The sequence below is a fragment of the Mesoplodon bidens genome, assembly GCF_964165515.1.
Source record: "Mesoplodon bidens genome assembly, chromosome: 12".
Classification (NCBI taxonomy): domain Eukaryota; kingdom Metazoa; phylum Chordata; class Mammalia; order Artiodactyla; family Ziphiidae; genus Mesoplodon; species Mesoplodon bidens.
In genome coordinates this window covers 45,041,517-45,059,027 of record NC_138168.1, presented here as the reverse complement: position 1 = coordinate 45,059,027, position 17,511 = coordinate 45,041,517, and the positions used below count along the sequence as shown (strand labels likewise).

The window sequence follows — 17,511 nt, the reverse complement described above, 5'->3', positions numbered from 1 at the left end:
TTCCTTCCAATGCTGTCCTTTGATCCTTTGTTAAAGATCAGTTGACTATATTTATGAGGGTCTATTTCTGGGCTACCTATTCTGTTCCATTTATCTATTTGTCTATACTTTTGTCAGTACCACAATGTCTTGATTACCATAGCTTTATAGTAAGTCTTAAAGTCAGTTAGTGTTAGTCTTCCAACTTTGTTCTTCTCAATCAATATTGCATTGGTGATTCTTGGTTTTTTCCTCTCCGTATAAACTTCCAGATCAGTTTGTTGACAAAAGAAGTTGCTGGGATTTTGATTAGGATTACACTGAATCTATAGATCAAATAGGGAAGAACTGACATCTTGGAAAATATTGAGTCTTCCAAACTGTGAATGTGGAATACCTCTCCATTTATTTAGTTCCTACTGGATTTTATTAATCAGAGTTTGTGATTTTCCTCATATAGATCTTGTACATATTTTATTGGATTTATATATATTTAAATATATATATATAATATAAATACATACTAATATATAAATATATATTATATATCAATGTATATATTAATATATTAATATAAAACATATTTATATGTTATATATTTATAAATACAACAAATATTTATATATAAATAAATATATATTAATGTATAAATTTATATATTAAACTTATATTAATATATATTTATATATAAATATATTATAATATAAAATATAATACATATATAATATATAAATATATAATAATATATTTATCCATACAATTGCATTCTCTGTGAGTATTTACAAACATGCTATAGAACATATTTTGCTAATATATAAAGATATCTGAGATAAATGTTAAAGGCCCAAAACAAAGATCCTAATAGTATGTCACCCACTATTTGAATAAAAGTGAAGAGTTTTACATACATATGTATGTGTGTGTACTTTTTTTTATTTTTTAATAAATTTATTTATTTAATTTATTTATTATTTTTGGCTGTGTTGGGTCTTCGTTGCTGCCTATGGGCTTTCTCTAGTTGCGGCGAGCCAGGGCTACTCTTCATTGTGGTGCGCGAGCTTCTCATTGCAGTGGCTTCTCTTGCTGTGGAGCACGGGCTCTAGGCACGCGGGCTTCAATAGTTGTGGCTCGCGGGCTCTAGAGTGCAGGTTTAGTAGATGTGGTGCACTGGCTTAGTTGCTCCGTGGCATGTGGGATCCTCCCGGACCAGGGCACGAACCTGTGTCCCCTACATCAGCAAGCGGACTCTCAACCACTGCGCCACCAGGGAAGCCTGAACTTTTTTTTTTTTTTTACCGTGTGTGTTTTATACTTTTTCTATAACCTATAATGAAATACATATTTGCAATGTAAATTTTAAGAGCTGCATATATTCTGATTAATAGGTGTATCAGAGTTTATTTAACCACTCCCAAAATGTTAGGCATGTAGATTATTTCCTGTTTTTAAGTACTATAAACTGTGCAGTGTTAAGGCTTTTCATACACGTTGCTAAATTACCCTCAAGAGAATTTGTACCATTTTACTTTACGGGGATTCTTACAGTGAATGTGATTGCTTACCTCTTTGAGTTTCCCTAAAGGTTTGTTTGCATGTCTTTTACAGAATGTAGCTAGTTCCTTGTATCATAATTACCTGGATATGTAGTGTATCTTTGTGATACTCTATGTTTCTCTATGATACACTATGAAATTTCTGAGATAGTGACTCTATCATATTCACCTTTTCTCCACTGCAGCACACAACATAGTGCCTGGCCCATGTGAAATATGTAACAAATAAGTACAGGTGCAGTGAAATGAGTTAGTTTCACACTGTTAGTGAGCATCTTTCTAAAATGATGGTAGTGAAACTTCAGCTAGCTGAGCATCTTGAGCTCATAACCCCCTTTATAGGCCACTATACTCATTGTGGAACATCATGAAATACCAATATCTGTAATTTAATGATTTGACCTAGGAATAATTTCACCAGGAGAAAACATAACTCTTTATATGTATGTAATATAAACTCAGAACAAAGGCCACGTGTAACCAAGCTGTAGGACTAAGCAGGATTAACTACTTTAGCCAATTAATAATCGGTTGCCACCTTCCATTCATTTTCCTTCTATTGGCCCTTGGTGGCAGACAATCAGCAGACAGTATGAAGGCTTAAGAAACACTGATGATTTTTGTCATGTGGGAAATTACCTTGATGCAATGTAGCCTCCAAATATACTACCAGGTAAACTATCCCATGGGTTATGCATCACAAATTAAGATGCTTTAGTCACATGGTTTATTGAATCAATTAAAAATACACAGTGAGAAGTAAGGGGAAAGAGATGGAGTAGGTTTACGTACTTAAATTTGGGTGCAAGTGAGGTAGAAGGACCACACTGCATGAGTCTTGGTCAGTTGTTCAGTCTCTGCCCCCCCCCCCCACCATTTCTCCCTCTGCAACCCTTCCTCTCCCTCATCAGCCTTCCCTGCTGATGGTGTGGTTACAAGGAACAGACCTGAGGTTTGGAGCAAGAAAGCTCAATTAGAGAGATACAGGGACAAGTGTGTCTGGCCACAATGGTAAGCTCACCAACTAGTCTATGAGCAGCTATGGATTTTATCTGGCAGACTCTCTGCGGAGCTAGAACAGGTGTAACCAATGGGTGACCAATTTAAGACTTCATAAATATTAAGTGTCTCATACATCATGTATGTGTAATGTTTAGTGACAATTTTAATACTTCATGTATATTTAATGTTTAGTGACAATTTTAGTGTTTACCCAGCATTTCTATCTCTTTCTATGTTCAGCACATCTATGTATTTTATTTATGCCTAATGTCTCATAAGTTACTTATCTGTACTTAGCATCTTACACGTTTCACCTATCCCATTTGATTTCTCATTTTCTGTAGCAGAATTGCATATTCTCAAATAAAACAATTTAAAACTTAAAACTGATAAAATTGTGTTGATTAAGTTTGTTAATCCACTTCAGCATTTACATGTTCAAACATCCATATCCAGTATTCCATAGAAGCCTGAGACAGTCATTAATAGGCCCTAGTTAATAAAAAAAAATAGAGTGAGCAAAGTGAGGTATTTGACAATCCTGTAAAGTCACTCTGAACTTCACTCTTGTGGTACAGAAATTAGCTGTAGAAGATAGAACTGGGTATGCACTTATCTTAGGACCTTCCCTGGAAATTGTTTTCTTTTTTTTTTTAAGATTTATTTGATGTGGACCATTTTTAAAAAGTCTTTATAAATTTATTACAATATTGCTTCTGTTTTATGTTTTGGGTTTTTGGCCTTGAGGCATGTGGGATCTTAGCTCCCCAACCAGGGATCCACACCCCCTGCATTAGAAGGTGAAGTCTTAACCACTGGACTGTTTTCATTTTTTAAAAACAAGATTTCTTATATGAATTTGTTCTTTTATCATTCAACTCCCTTAAAATTGATCTGCAGAAAAAGTTATTTTGGCATATTTTTAAGCCCCATATTGCCTAAGACAGTGCTTTATGACAAGTAGAAATTTTTCTCCTGTGGTTAGATTCTGGTTAATTGAGATTTTGCTGTTCAGCTGATGGCTATCATTTCAGATATGGTTGTACTGGAAGATATGTGTTTGAGGTACAAAGTCTCTGTTTTAGGTACAGGACAGCCAGGATCTTAAAACTTCATAGAAAATTGAACTTGCCAAATCACAAAGTCCCCCCTCTTTAGCCATTGGTCTCAGTTTCTTCCCTAATCTAGGTTTTAACACAAGCTGTTTCAAAGAGGAAAGTAAAGAGTTAAACTTTAACCTCATCTAGTTTTCCTGTAAAAAGTGCTCATGTGTGGAGATGCCAAAAGCATGACCAAGGGCTTCCCTGGTGGTGCAGTGGTTAAGAATCCGCCTGCCAATTCAGGGGACACGGGTTCGAGCCCTGGTCTGGGAAGATTCCCACATGCCGCGGAGCAACTAAGCCACTAAGCAACTCAGCGCAACTACTGAGGCTGAGCTCTAGAGCCCATGAACCACAACTACTGAGCCAGTGTGCCACAACTACCGAAGCCTGTGCACCTAGAGCCCATGCTGCACAAGAGAAGCCACTGCAATGAGAAGCTCGCGCACCACAATGAAGAGTAGCCCCCACTCGCCGCAACTAGAGAAGGCCCACAGGCAGCAACGATGACCCAACAGAGCCAAAAATAAATAAATTTAAAAAAAAAAGCATGAGCAAGGGACATAAACAGAAGGAATATTCTACCCACTGGAGAGTCTGCTCTCAGAATGCCCTTTGTTCATTTAACAACACAGGGAACCAGAAATGAAAGACCCAGCACACTCAATGAAATAATTACTTAGGACTCAGAGAGTTACAGGAAGTAGAAGGACAGCGATTTGGCCAGCAGTGTGGTTTTTACATAAAACAAACATGTGCTAATGTCATGGATGGCACTTTCTATAAGTTTCCCCATGGCAGTTACTCGAACTTTTCTCCCTCATGGTTGGGCCTGTAACAGACAAAAGCTGAAGAACATTTGTCATGTACAGAAAACCAAATATCATTCTTTTTGCTTCTTACACATTGTTATCAAGGGTATTCTATCATTAATGTTTAGGGGAAAGTCAGAATAATTTTGCATGCTTTAGTTCAGACCAGAATATTCCTATTTATATTTTTTGACATGCTCAGATAAGTGTGTTTAATTGAGGCAAATTCACTTACGTATAAGAAGACTCCACATTCAGTAATCAAAATGAAGAATAAGATATTGTAGATAAGAAAATCTCCTATCCCAGTAGAAGAATGTTAATGTATTGGAACAGCAAGAGATATTAAAGGAACTTTGGCTTTATATGACATTTTCTTGACAAAGATTCCTGTACTGTAACTTAAAGTGCACTTTTTGAGGAGCCTTTCCATTTAGAGTAGATTTAACAATCACAGGTATAATATAGGGTAGAAATTTCCAAGATGTTATTGAATAGCAAAGAATAAATGAATCCTGTTCCCATGGCAACCACATGGAGGGGTATAACATGCCTCATGCTCCTGAAATGAAGTTTAAAGTTGCTACTATTTTTGGTTTCGGCTTCCCCTGAAAATGGTTTTTATGCCTTGAAAACTTTTTTATATATATAATGAAGTTTGAGCCCTTTCCAACTCTTCTCTCTATAACATTAGTCTTGAATATAACAGCCTCTCCATCCTTTGATCTCAGCATGTGTGGCTATAAGAGAAATGGCCGCCCTGGAAATCACATCAAATTGGGGATGGAAACTAATATCATGAGAAGTGAGGGTAGAGCAGAGACATTTCCAGCCATTCAGCAGGCTTTCATAATTTCAGGAAGAAAAGTACTCTGGGGTTTTCTGATCCACTCAATCTTTTATGTCTTTTTGTTTTTGTTTCTTTTTTTAAGCTAATATGTTATAGGACACTCAGCTTTTTTAGGGGAAAAGCATTTTTTTTTTTTTTTTTCCCTGCGGTACGCGGGCCTCTCACTGCTGTGGCCCCTCCCGTTGCGGAGCACAGGCTCCGGACGCGCAGGCTCAGCGGCCATGGCTCACAGGCCCAGCCGCTGTGCGGCATGTGGGATCTTCCCGGACCGGGGCACGAACCCGTGTCCCCTGCATCGGCAGGCGGACTTTCAACCACTGCACCACCAGGGAAGCCCGGGGAAAAGCATTTTAATGATGGGATGGATGCATTTCTGATGTTTTCTGTAGGTTTTTTGTGTGAGTGCCCAGTGCCATCTATTTGGGCTTTTTATCTCCTATGTGATTCTCCCAATATTGACATCCTTTCTCATCTGTCACTCTTCTCTCAGTCTTTTCCCTCCTTGCTCTCTTGCCTTAATTCTATTTGTTTTTTTGTTTTTTGTTTTTTGTTTTTGCGGTACGCGGGACTCTCACTGCTGCGGCCTCTCCCACTGCGGAGCACAGGCTCCAGATGCGCAGGCTCAGTGGCCATGGCTCACGGGCCCAGCCGCTCCGCAGCACGCGGGATCCTCCCAGACCGGGGCATGAACCCATGTCCCCTGCATCGGCAGGCAGACTCCCAACCACTGTGCCACCGGGGAAGCCCCCTATTTGTTTTTTAATGATTGCTTTCTACCAGACCAAAAGTGTATACACTGAGCGATTGTGATCTTCTGGGCACTGACCCTCTAAAGAAGGTACACTGAGAAATCCCTGCAGATGTGCTTGATGTGGGCAACCTTTCAGAAATACGGGGTCTGGTTGCTGACACCATCTCTTCCGTCTTAGGGCTGGTAGGGTCTAAAGGCCCAGAAAGTCCAAGGGACTTCAGGAATGCCTTCCAATAAAAATATCTCTTAAGTACATTCTGCTGGTTAGATTCATTTGAGTTAATTAGCTAATCTTTTATTTTTTTCTGGTTTTAATATTTATTTATTTTGTTTATTTTTTTGGCTGTGTCAGGTCTTAGTTGTGGCACGTGGGGTCTTCGTTGTGGCACGCGGGCTTTTCTCTAATTGTAGCATGCGGGTTTTTCTCTCCCTAGTTGTGGTGCACGGGTTCCAGAGCGTGTGGGCTCTGTAGTTTGCAGCACGCGGGCTCTCTAGTTGAGGCGCATGAGCTCAGTAGTTGTGGTGCAAAGGCTTAGTTGCCCCACAGCATGTGGGATCTTAGTTGCCCAACCAGGGATCGAACCTGTGTCCCATGCATTGGAAGGCAGATTCTTTACTGGACCACCAGCGAAGTCCCAATTAGCTAATCTTTTAAAAAGCCATCTCTCTCTGGAAGATTCAGTTTATTCTTGCCTGGACATCAGCTACTTAAATCATATGACCTCATTTGTTTCTCGGGTAGGTGTCTCATAACACTTGGCTGAGGGAGTGGAAGTTGGCCGAGATGGAGAAGTAGGAAATTTTTGTGTCTGGCTTGATGAACATTTTGTAGTAAAGAGCTTTGTCCAGCCAGAGGGCATCTGAGAGTGAATGCCGTGGGTGTGAAGTCACAGGAGGTGAGAGAGAAAGGCAGAAGGAGGGCAGGAAGGAGAAATACTTAGGTACAGACTTCCTTCTTGGTCATTTCGATTGTGGCTGTGGAAGTGCTCAACAGCAGTTTCTTAGCATGCTTTCCTTGTGCAGGGCAGCCATAGGTTGTTAATGCCTGTTATGTACTAAGCACTCTGAAATATTTCATATTCCATGCCACGGACAAAGAAGAGAGCCTGGATTTTTGTTGTCGTTTTTCACTTTTGCTGGATACTGTTGAACACTTTTTAGGTGTTCAGTAAACACTTTTTGAGGCTCTCCTGTAAATCAGGAACTCAACCAATGACGGGCAGCAATGATGAGGGTCCTTTCCCTCAAAGACATCATGGTCTGTAGGGGGAGACAAACATTTGTGCAAAAATTACCCTGAAATATACTAAGTGCTAATGCAAGAGAAGCAGAAGAGGAGATGTATAGCTCCTTTTAGTTGGGGGGTCAGGGAGATATCACAGAAGAGATGATGCTTCAGCTGGTTCTTAGAAGTGGAATGGGAGGTTGTCAGAGGTAGGAGTGAGGGGATATAGTAAGTGCAGGGGTGGAGACTTGAGAAAGAGAATCGTGAATTGCAAAAAGGTAAAAAATTCAGCGTGGCTTGCACAAAAAGTGATCTGTGGAGAGAAAAAGGACATGAGGCAAAAAAAAAGAAGGTTAAGTCCAGGCTGTGAGGGCCCTAGTGAGCCCTGTAAAGGAGTTTGGATTTCATTTTGTAGCTACAGGGAGCTAGCAGAGGCCCTGAAACCGGGGACTAAAATACAGTAGGCCCCTACATACGAACCTTCAAGTTGAGAACTTTCAAAGATGCGAACGTGTGTTTGCATGTCCAGTCACATAAGTTCACATATTCACATGTCTGGCATTCACTGTCACGTTCATGCATCCTCTACAAGTGCTTGTGCTTTTGTGTACTTTTCTGTACAGTACCATATGGAGTACAGTAGTACAGTATCCTTATTTCAAGCCCAGGATGTCCGGAAGCAAGTGTAAAAGCAGTGGTAATGGAGCTGGTACTGCTAAGAAGTGCCAAGAGATAACGATGGAAACAAAAGTGGACGAAGAAGAAGTAACTGAAGAACTGAAGAGATTCATGACACAGGAAATGGCAAGGGGATTTTCTTTATTTGAGGAGGCTCTGTTAGTTTTTGAGGCATAGGACCCAAATGTAGAACAGTACATGAAGGTTGCAGCGGCCGTTCAGAATGCAGTCTAGTGCTACAGTGTCATCTATGATGATAAGAAAAGAGCTACTACCCAGACATCGCTGGATCATTTTATTAAGAGGGTAGATAGAATTGAATCTAGCAAGGAACCAGAACCGTGCAGTCAACGTCAGGCATGAGTGAAACTGCAGCCTGCCCTCCATCTCCTATTGCTGACGATCCTTCAGCTCTACCATCTCCCACCTCCTCTCCCTCCTCCAGCCAGTAACTCTTCTTGCCTGTTCACTCAGTGCCAGCCCCTCTATGCCAGCTGTTGTACTGTACTACTGTACTTTTCAAGGTACTGTACTGTAGGATTAAAATTGTTTTCTTTATTTTTTGTGTCTTTTTTTTACATATTATTTATGTGAAAAGTATTATAAACCTATTACATTACAGTATTGTATAGCTGATTGTGTTAGTTGGGTACCTAGGCTAACGTTGTTGGACTTAGAAACAAATGGGACTTATGAACATGCTCTTGGAACGGAACTCATTCACGTGTAGGGGACTTACTGTAATTAAGTTTAAAATTAGGTAGATAATTCTGGAAACATTGTGGAAGGTGGACAATTCAAGGCTGTGAACTCTTGAGAGAAGGCACAGTTCATTAGAAATATTGGGCAAGCAAGTACTAAAAAGATTGATAAGAGCCAGTGTTGGTGAAGGTGATATCAGTCAGCCTTGGCATTTTAGCAATAGCTATCACATCTATCAATCTCTACCAAAATTTAAAATGTGGGCAGGAATAAGGAACTTTTACCTTTTTTTTTTTTTTTTTTTTTTTTTTAGTAATTTATTTATTTATTTTTGCTGTGTTGGGTCTTCGTTTCTGTGCGAGGGCTTTCTCTAGTTGTGGCAAGCGGGGGCCACTCTTCATCGCGGTGCGCGGGCCTTTCACTATCGCGGCCTCTCTTGTTGCGGAGCACAGGCTCCAGACGCGCAGGCTCAGTAGCTGTGGCTCACGGGCCTAGTTGCTCCGTGGCATGTGGGATCCTCCCAGACCAGGGCTCGAACCCGTGTCCCCTGCATTAGCAGGCAGACTCTCAACCACTGCGCCACCAGGGAAGCCCTACCTTTTGTTTTATACATTTCTGTCCCAGTTGCATTTTTACAACTGTTTTAATAAAACAAATTTATTTTTGAAAAAAAGTCAAATCCTACTGCAATAAAAAATTAAAGCTACAAAGCCAAAGAGAAAGACAAATACCATATGCTAACACATATATATGGAATCTAAGAAAAAAAATGTCATGAGGAACCTAGGGGTAAGACAGGAATAAAGACACAGACCTACTAGAGAATGGACTTGAGGATGGGGAGGGTGAAGGGTAAGCTGTGACAATGTGAGAGAGTGGCACTGACATATATACACTACCAGACGTAAAATAGATAGCTAGTGGGAAGCAGCCGCATAGCACAGGGAGATTAGCTCAGTGGTTTGTGACCACCTAGAGGGGTGGGATAGGGAGGGTGGGAGGGAGGGAGACGCAAGAGGGAAGAGATACGGGGACATATGTATATGTATAACTGATTCACTTTGTTATAAAGCAGAAACTAACACACCATTGTAAAGCAATTATACTCCAATAAAGATGTTTAAAAAAATAAATAAATAAATAAAAATTAAAGCTACAGCATGAAACATTTTAAAACTCTATTTAAGAATTCATTTTGAAAGAAATATTCATTACTAAAACATTTAAAGTTGCTCTGGGGCTTGCTATAAAAACAAATTTGAACTGGGTTTTTGTCTATGAAGAAAATAGAAATAAGTCACATTGCCCACAAATAATGAAAGCTGGTTGTGCACTATCAACAATTTATTATTTTCCTCCAGGGATCCAAATTGTATATAACTAAAAATAAACATTTGATATTTAGCTATGAAGTGTACATATCTAACTGCTTTTTGAATGTGGGTTTTGAAATTACCCCATAGATAACTGAGAACTGACTTCAAAAAATATATAGGCTATATAGACTTTTTTTTTTTTTTAAAGAAGTTGTTGGGGGTAGGAGTTATTAATCAATTTATTTATTTTTGCTGTGTTGGGTCTTCATTTCTGTGCGAGGGCTTTCTCTAGTTGTGGCGAGCGGGGGCCACTCTTCATCGCGGTGCGCGGGCCTCTCACTATCACGGCCTCTCTCGTTGCGGAGCACAGGCTCCAGGTGCGCAGGCTCAGTAGCTGTGGCTCACGGGCCTAGTTGCTCCACGGCATGTGGGATCCTCCCAGACCAGGGCTCAAACCTGTGTCCCCTGCATTAGCAGGCAGATTCTCAACCACTGCGCCACCAGGGAAGCCCTATATAGACTTTTTATAATAAACTATGGACTCTTTTTAATCCTTCCCTGTTAATTTTTTTTTCAATTTCAAATGTGTATCTGGTTGACAGTTTCTAGCACATAGATCAGTAAGCTCACATCTGATGCAGTTTACCACGCTCAGTTTTTTGAAACAACAAATTAAAGATGTATGCTCTTAATTAAAGACAATAAGAAGCTGTTTTTGGCATGAATTCTTTAGTTAAACATCCAGTTAGTAAGGAACTCAACTAAATTTGGCAACTCACTTCAGAAGAACCAAGATGGTACTGCTTTTCCTCCTCTCATAAGAAACAAGACAATTAGAACACATTTATCTCCATTTAGACATTTATGGAAAACACTGGTATGAGGATCACTAGTAGCTGAAAGAATTTAAACTTGCTAAGTAAAATGTCTTGTAAGAGTTTTGGCTTTCCAAGAAGTTTATGTGTTATTACTACATTATTCAGGGAAGTAGCCAGTAGGCTGTCATTCTACTTAACATGATTCAGAGCTAACCTTGGTGCCTGAAATATGTCTGCCTGAAACCACCCACTCCCTGAAATATAGAACATCCATTTTAGGGAAGGTGTTCGTGGTGACAGGTTAACAGCGGACTGGCCACCAAGCTCCACAAGTTGTGTATGCACGTTAGGGAAACGACATCCTTCCTTTTGTTTCTGTTGAAAAGATGCCATTTGGAAAACTCCTCTAGCTCCAATAAAACTGCATTGCCATGCCACTCTCTCACTTTGTCACACCAAATGTAAAATAGATAGCTAGTGGGAAGCAGCCGCATAGCACAGGGAGATCAGCTCAGTGGTTTGTGACCACCTAGAGGGGTGGGATAGGGAGGGTGGGAGGGAGGGAGACGCAAGAGGGAAGAGATATGGGGATATATGTATATGTATAACTGATTCACTTTGTTATAAAGCAGAAACTAACACACCATTGTAAAGCAATTATACTCAATAAAGATGTAAAAAAAACAAAAACAAAAAAACTGCATTGCCTCATGGCTGAAACCTCCCAGGCATCAGCAATTCTTTTAAAAAATAAAGGAAGATGAATAAGAGGGGAGAGAATCCTGGGAACCTCAATTTAAAAATTATAAAAACAGCTACCACTGAAATCAAGCAAGATGATGAAGTCCCTGGCTGACACGACAACCCATAAAACTTTCATGATTACCTCCACTCTCTCTGTTCTGGGCCAACACACAGGCTTAAAAAAATCTATTATATGTATTGATCTCTTTGATTCAGTTAGAAGTGTATAGATTTGGGTGATTTTCAGATGATCATCTGCCAAATGTCCCACATGTCAATTCATAGCAAACAAAGTAGTAAAGGCACCTTTTCACCTTAACTGTTGGGCAGCCATTCTACTTGCTGTGAGACTGAGGAATAAGAAAGGTTTTAGGGCTGTTAGAAAGGGGAAATCTCAACCAGAAGTCCTCTACAAGGCACAGGGCAGTTGGAGGATGAAGCTGAGTCTCCTCTCCCCCCTCCTCCTCCTTCACATCCTCTTCTTTCACCTCTTCCTTGTCAAACGAATGAGGCTCTTGCACACTTTTATCTTGATAAATGTTTAAATGACTCCTCCACTTCTCCATATGTGCTTCCTTTCTTTTGAATTTGCAATCTTTCCTGCTTGTGTAATTCAGAGAGTGCCAGGTGTAAATCAGTAGATGTTGTAAAACATGAAAAAATACAAATTTCTCACTAAATTCATATTAGCATGAAAATACAATGACAATTCTTATTTTTCAGGAAGCTCAGTTCTCATCTTGTCACGTAACTCTATGGAGGGTAAATTGTGAGGGCGCGTCTTCACTTCTATGGAGCAAAAGTCCCAGGACAGCCTACTGAATTACGTCCAAGAAAAGCTTGGGCTGTTTTCACATGTCTCTAGAATGTTCCAGTCAAGCTGTTGAAATGCTTTTTGCCTGTAAAAAAGGGCTCTGTACATGAGTATTAAGCAGATGACCTTTTAAAGTGAAAAAACAAGCAAAGCAAAAACTCCCCATTAGAGATTTCAGAATTATATGTGCTGTCTGATCTCAATTATTTTCTAAGGTAGATAAAATACTGCAAGAAATATAACCAAAATGTTAATAGTTATTTCCACTTGGGACTGGGATTTTGAACAGTTTTTTCCTTCTTCTCTATATCTTTTTGTACTTTCCCAATTTTTAACAAATTCATGTCTTATAAACAGAAACAAACAAACAGCATCCCAAATTATTGCCCTTTAGGGAATGGAGAGGCCTGAGATGGCTGGAATGTCATATATTTGTTTCTTGGTATGCTAGGGTTCAAATAATTTTTATTTTGGACAGTTTAACACGTGACATGGTGTTGGCTATAGACCTGGCCCTTTCTGGTTGGACCTGAATCTGAAATTAAGAATTAAAGGGAATACATAATCCATTTTTGGTGTGGAGGGGATGAGTTAGCGGGAGGAAACCCCTCTTTAGCTAAGGGACATGAGTCTTGTGTCTGTTGTTCCAGCCTCCACAGATGCAAATGGTGGTTTTCTTATTATTATGTATTTATATTAATTTGTATGGAACTTTATAAAACATGACTTGGTAAAGAAAATGTCTCAGCCCCAAGTTATGCCTTTTGGTCATACAAAAGTTATGAAATGAATATAGTGACAATGTTATTATTCTAGAAAAAGTACATGGAACAAAGGGGAGAGGGCACTAGTTCCAATGATAAAATAAGCTATTGATACAACTGCTAAAATGCAGGTGTTTTGTCTAAAGCCAGGCCTAATTGCTACCTTTTACCCCCAAGAATGGCAGCAAGGGGGCCATGCACATGCTAGGAGCTCAACAAAGATGTATTAGGTTAATAAACACTCCATATTTGCTTTCCACCTATCTGTCATTTTTGCAAAGGGAACTGTAAATCCAGAAACCCTCCACAATATCATATTTTGTGCTTGGTTTCCTTAATATTCTGAGGATATAAAAATATGGTGTTAAGAACGCCTGTTTTGATGTCAGACCCAGTTAGATTCCTGATTCTACCACTTAATAGCTGTGTGACCTGGGTTGGTTGATTAACTTTTCTGAATCTCAGGTTTCTATGGAAACTGCTTGGGTTTGGCTTTGGCTTCACCTCTTACAAGTTGTGTGACCTACCTAGGCCTCAGTTTGCCCATCTGTAGCATGAAGATAATTAAACACTTACCTCATTTGTTTGTTGGGAGATGAATTGGGGGCGTTGAATGAAAAGTGCTTAGCATGCTGCTTGAGTGGGCATATAGCAAGTGCTTGATTAAAGTAGGCTATTAATTTTTTTTATTATCAGTAGGTATAAGATAAAAAGGTATGTTCTGAGGGATGGCGCATCTAGAGCAAATGTTAGGGACGTGTAAGTAATATCCAGTGAGAACCAATGAGTGGTTATTTTTACATCATTGTCTTAACATTTTCCCTAAGATGAGGCTTTAGATACAATCTGTATCTGAATATCTAGCAGATTTCTTTGGGTATTTTATTGATAATTTCCAAATGTGATAGTTGGCACTGATATTTCTGTGTATAAAGTTTTTCTCCCCTCATTGCAATTGCTACATAAATTTAACAGGAGGTTCAAAACTGGTACTGCTTGAATTTTTTTCTTGTAGGTTTTTAAAAAACTCTTTTTATTTTTTCCCTTATTTTCTGGCTTTTAGCCATACATCTGTTTATAGTTTGCTATCATTTAATCCTCTTTTCTCTTGAGTTGGGACTTGTACATATGTCTTGATTATAAGCAGAAGTGATTTTACCTAATTCTGTATTTGTAATTTTGTATTCTTTTTCTTAAAAAGGGTCCTCAAATTAAATAAGCTTCAAGCTTCACAAAACCTGGATATATCCCAATTATAAGTTACATTTGTTTTGCAGGTGAAAGACTTGACACATTCAACTTAAAATTGCCTAAAGTGAATGTTATTATGAGAGCATTATAAGACTAAAGATATCTTTATTTTCTTGCTCCAGTTGAGGACTGACTGAATTTTGCTTTGATTCTTCAAGAGAAAGCATCTGTGCTTTCAATAAAAAGATACAAATGTGTAGATTTCATTGAATGGTCAAGATGATAAGTCAGTATCTGGCTTCTTAAGCATATACTAGAATTTCAAATGTATAGAACAGATCAAGAATAGTACTACATTAACAAGATGCCTCAAACCTAGATTTTTCAGGCTAAAAGAACTGACCAGGTGTGATTTTGCAGATCCATTTTGTTAATGCATTGTAAATTTCTGCATTAAGAGAGGAAGGGAGAGTGCAATGTGGTGATCATGAGAATTCTGGAAGGAGAGGAATTGCTATGGTTTTGGAGCAAAGGAGGAGGAGGCCAGAAGGAAATATGTAGGGAATCTAGAGGAAGAGTAGTAATTCCAGAATTAGAAAGTTGCTTACCAATTCAGGAAGTGCTGAATAAGTTAATTTCCAGCAGGCATGGATTCCTGGTCTGTTTCACTGCCACTAACTACTTCTTCACAGAAGATTTCAATTTGAAATAAATTTTTCAACAGGGACACCACTCTTTATTAGCAGCTAAGAATACTAGAATATGTTGAATGTATTTAGGTTGAAAAATTAGGTTGACTTACATGTGAAAAAAAATTATAGTGGCTTAAACAGTAGGAAAATTTTCTCCCTTTCTTCCTTTCTTCCTTTCTTCCTCTCATATAAGAGAAGTCTAGAGGTATGTAGTACAAGTCTTGTATAGAGACTCCATAGTCATCAGGGATCTGAGCTTCATCCAGCTCGTCTTTCTTCTTAGGGTGTAATCTTTCTCCTCGTGGTCCAGTATTGCTGCTGCAGCTCCAGCCATCACATTCTCACTCCAGGCAAAGGGATGGAGGAAGCACTAAGTACAGCCTTTTCCTTTAAGGGAACTTACTGGAAATCCCACATGACAATTTTACTTTTATATCATTGGTCAGGTTTTAGCCACGTGGCCACACAGCCATAAGAGAGACTAGGAAATATAGTCTTTTATCTGGGCAGCAATGTGATCAGCTAGAAATCAGGGTTTTGTTATTGAGAAAGAAGGAATGGATATGTGTGCAAGTGATACCTCTGCCATGCTACATTTCCCTTTAAACTAAACAATAGTATATGTTGCTATTTTTCTCTAGTGAGAGAAAAGCATTTTATAGGATCCGAATTTGTATTAATGTTCTTGGTGGTGAGCTGGTATTGATCAGAAGTAAATTTAGAAAATGCCAGATTGTGCTTTTCTGGGCACTTCTGGTGCAAAGTGATTCTTGGCAGAGAGGGATATTGAGAGAAGAAAGGAATCATGCTTCTTTCTCAAATATTGTAGCAGTCATGAAATAAAACACTTTGCTAGTCCTTAAGTCTCAAGGAAAATAAAGCTTAGCGTTGTAAACTCGTCTCAAAGCTGTATTCATGCGTGATAAATGTTAATGGATGTGTGTGTATGTATGTGTATGTGTATTTAAGACTCAGAGCAGAGAGTGATGTTTGAGATGTAGAATATCTGCCACTGATTGATTAATTTGTGACCTTGGACAAATCATTTAGCCTCTTAGGCCTCAGTTTTCCTTGTCTAGAAAATGAGGAAGTGACCCAGATATTCACGTATCATTACTGGCTCTAATCTTCCAGAACCTGGATCCTGGGAGGTCCATTTAACCATCTCTCCATTCTCCTATCCATCCACCTGTCCGTCTGTTCACTTGTCCATTCATCCATCTACCTATCAACTATTTTTGATTGTCCCTGGCAGTGGGCTAGAAGCTGTGGATTCAAAAATAAATAAGTTAATGCCTTCATGGAGCTTATAGTCCAGTCTAGGGCATAGGGATTATACCTCTTCTGTCTCTTGTCAGATGGAAATGCCATTGAAGACGCTGTTTTCAACTTCACCTGCCAATGTGCTATATAGAGGTGGTTTTTTACTATCATGTTTGAAATACCTCTGTGTATTTCCTGTACCAAATTTTAATTCTTGCCCTGAGTCATCTCCCCCAGCATAGCTGCTATGGTGCAGAGAAGGCACATTTTAATATTAGCTTAAACAAGATAATCTTAACTGAGGCAGGGCTAATGAAGGGGTTATAGACCACACTGAGAATTCGTGAAAATAATAACAGCTACCACAAGCAGAGCACATACTCTCTGTTAGGTGCTGTGCATTTCTCCTTTAACCTCAAGAAAACCCTGTGGTAGGAGAGGCTAAACAACCTGCCCTAGACCCATGTGATAAGGCAATTGGCCCCAGAGCCAAGGTCCCAGGGACTAGAATTTTCTTAGAAAAGTGCTCATGGAAATAAACACACATTTTTCTGTACACAGTCAAGGAGTACAAGCCTTATCAACACCTTGGTGATGTGTTTAGGAAACCCTGACCTAACTGTATCCTAGTTAAGAAAACATCTGGTGTTGGAAACCCACCATATACCTTCCCAAGCCAAAGATGACCAGTGTGTAGATACTTTCTTTCTCTCTCCCTTTTTTTCTTTTTTCTCTTTTTGGCTGCATCGGGTCTTAGTTGCAGCACTCAGGGTCTTCCTTGAGGCATGTGGGATCTTTCGTTGTGGCGTGGGCTCTTCATTGTCGTGTGCTGGCTTCTCTCTAGTTGTGGCATGCGGGCTCCAGGGCGTGTGTGCTCTGTCGTTGTGGTGTGCAGGGTCCAGAGTGCATGGGCTCTGTAGTTTGCGGCATGTGGACTCACTTGTTGAGGCGCACAAGCTCAGTAGTTGTGGCATGTGGGCTTAGTTGCCCCACGGCATGTGGGATCTTAGTTCCCCAACCAGGGATTGAACCCATGTCTCCTGCACTGGAAGATGGATTTTTTACCACTGGACCACCAAGGAAGTCCCTACCAGTGAGTAGATACTTTCTGCATCTGCTTATGAGAAGGGGAGAATCCAGCCTGTGCTGAGGCCAAGTTCTTTGCAAACACACCATGAAAAGCTCACCCAGTGTCATCGACCAAGTCTGATGTGTGGTCCAGTGGTTCTCAAAGTGTCATCCTTGGACCAGTAACAT

The 17,511-nt window shown here is 39.6% G+C and overlaps 1 protein-coding gene and 1 pseudogene across 2 annotated transcripts in view; one reads left to right on the top strand and one right to left on the bottom strand.

The window, feature by feature from the left end:
- The window catches only part of LOC308626238 (small ribosomal subunit protein eS8-like), a 32,228-nt pseudogene extending 20,132 nt beyond the window's left edge, over positions 1-12,096 (bottom strand). Inside the window, exon 1 of the transcript in view lies at positions 11,944-12,096. The product of the transcript in view is annotated as a small ribosomal subunit protein eS8-like (transcript). The remainder of the gene's footprint in view (positions 1-11,943) is intronic.
- The window catches only part of METTL24 (methyltransferase like 24), a 105,767-nt gene that overhangs the window by 76,654 nt on the left and 11,602 nt on the right, over positions 1-17,511 (top strand). The window lies entirely within an intron of this gene.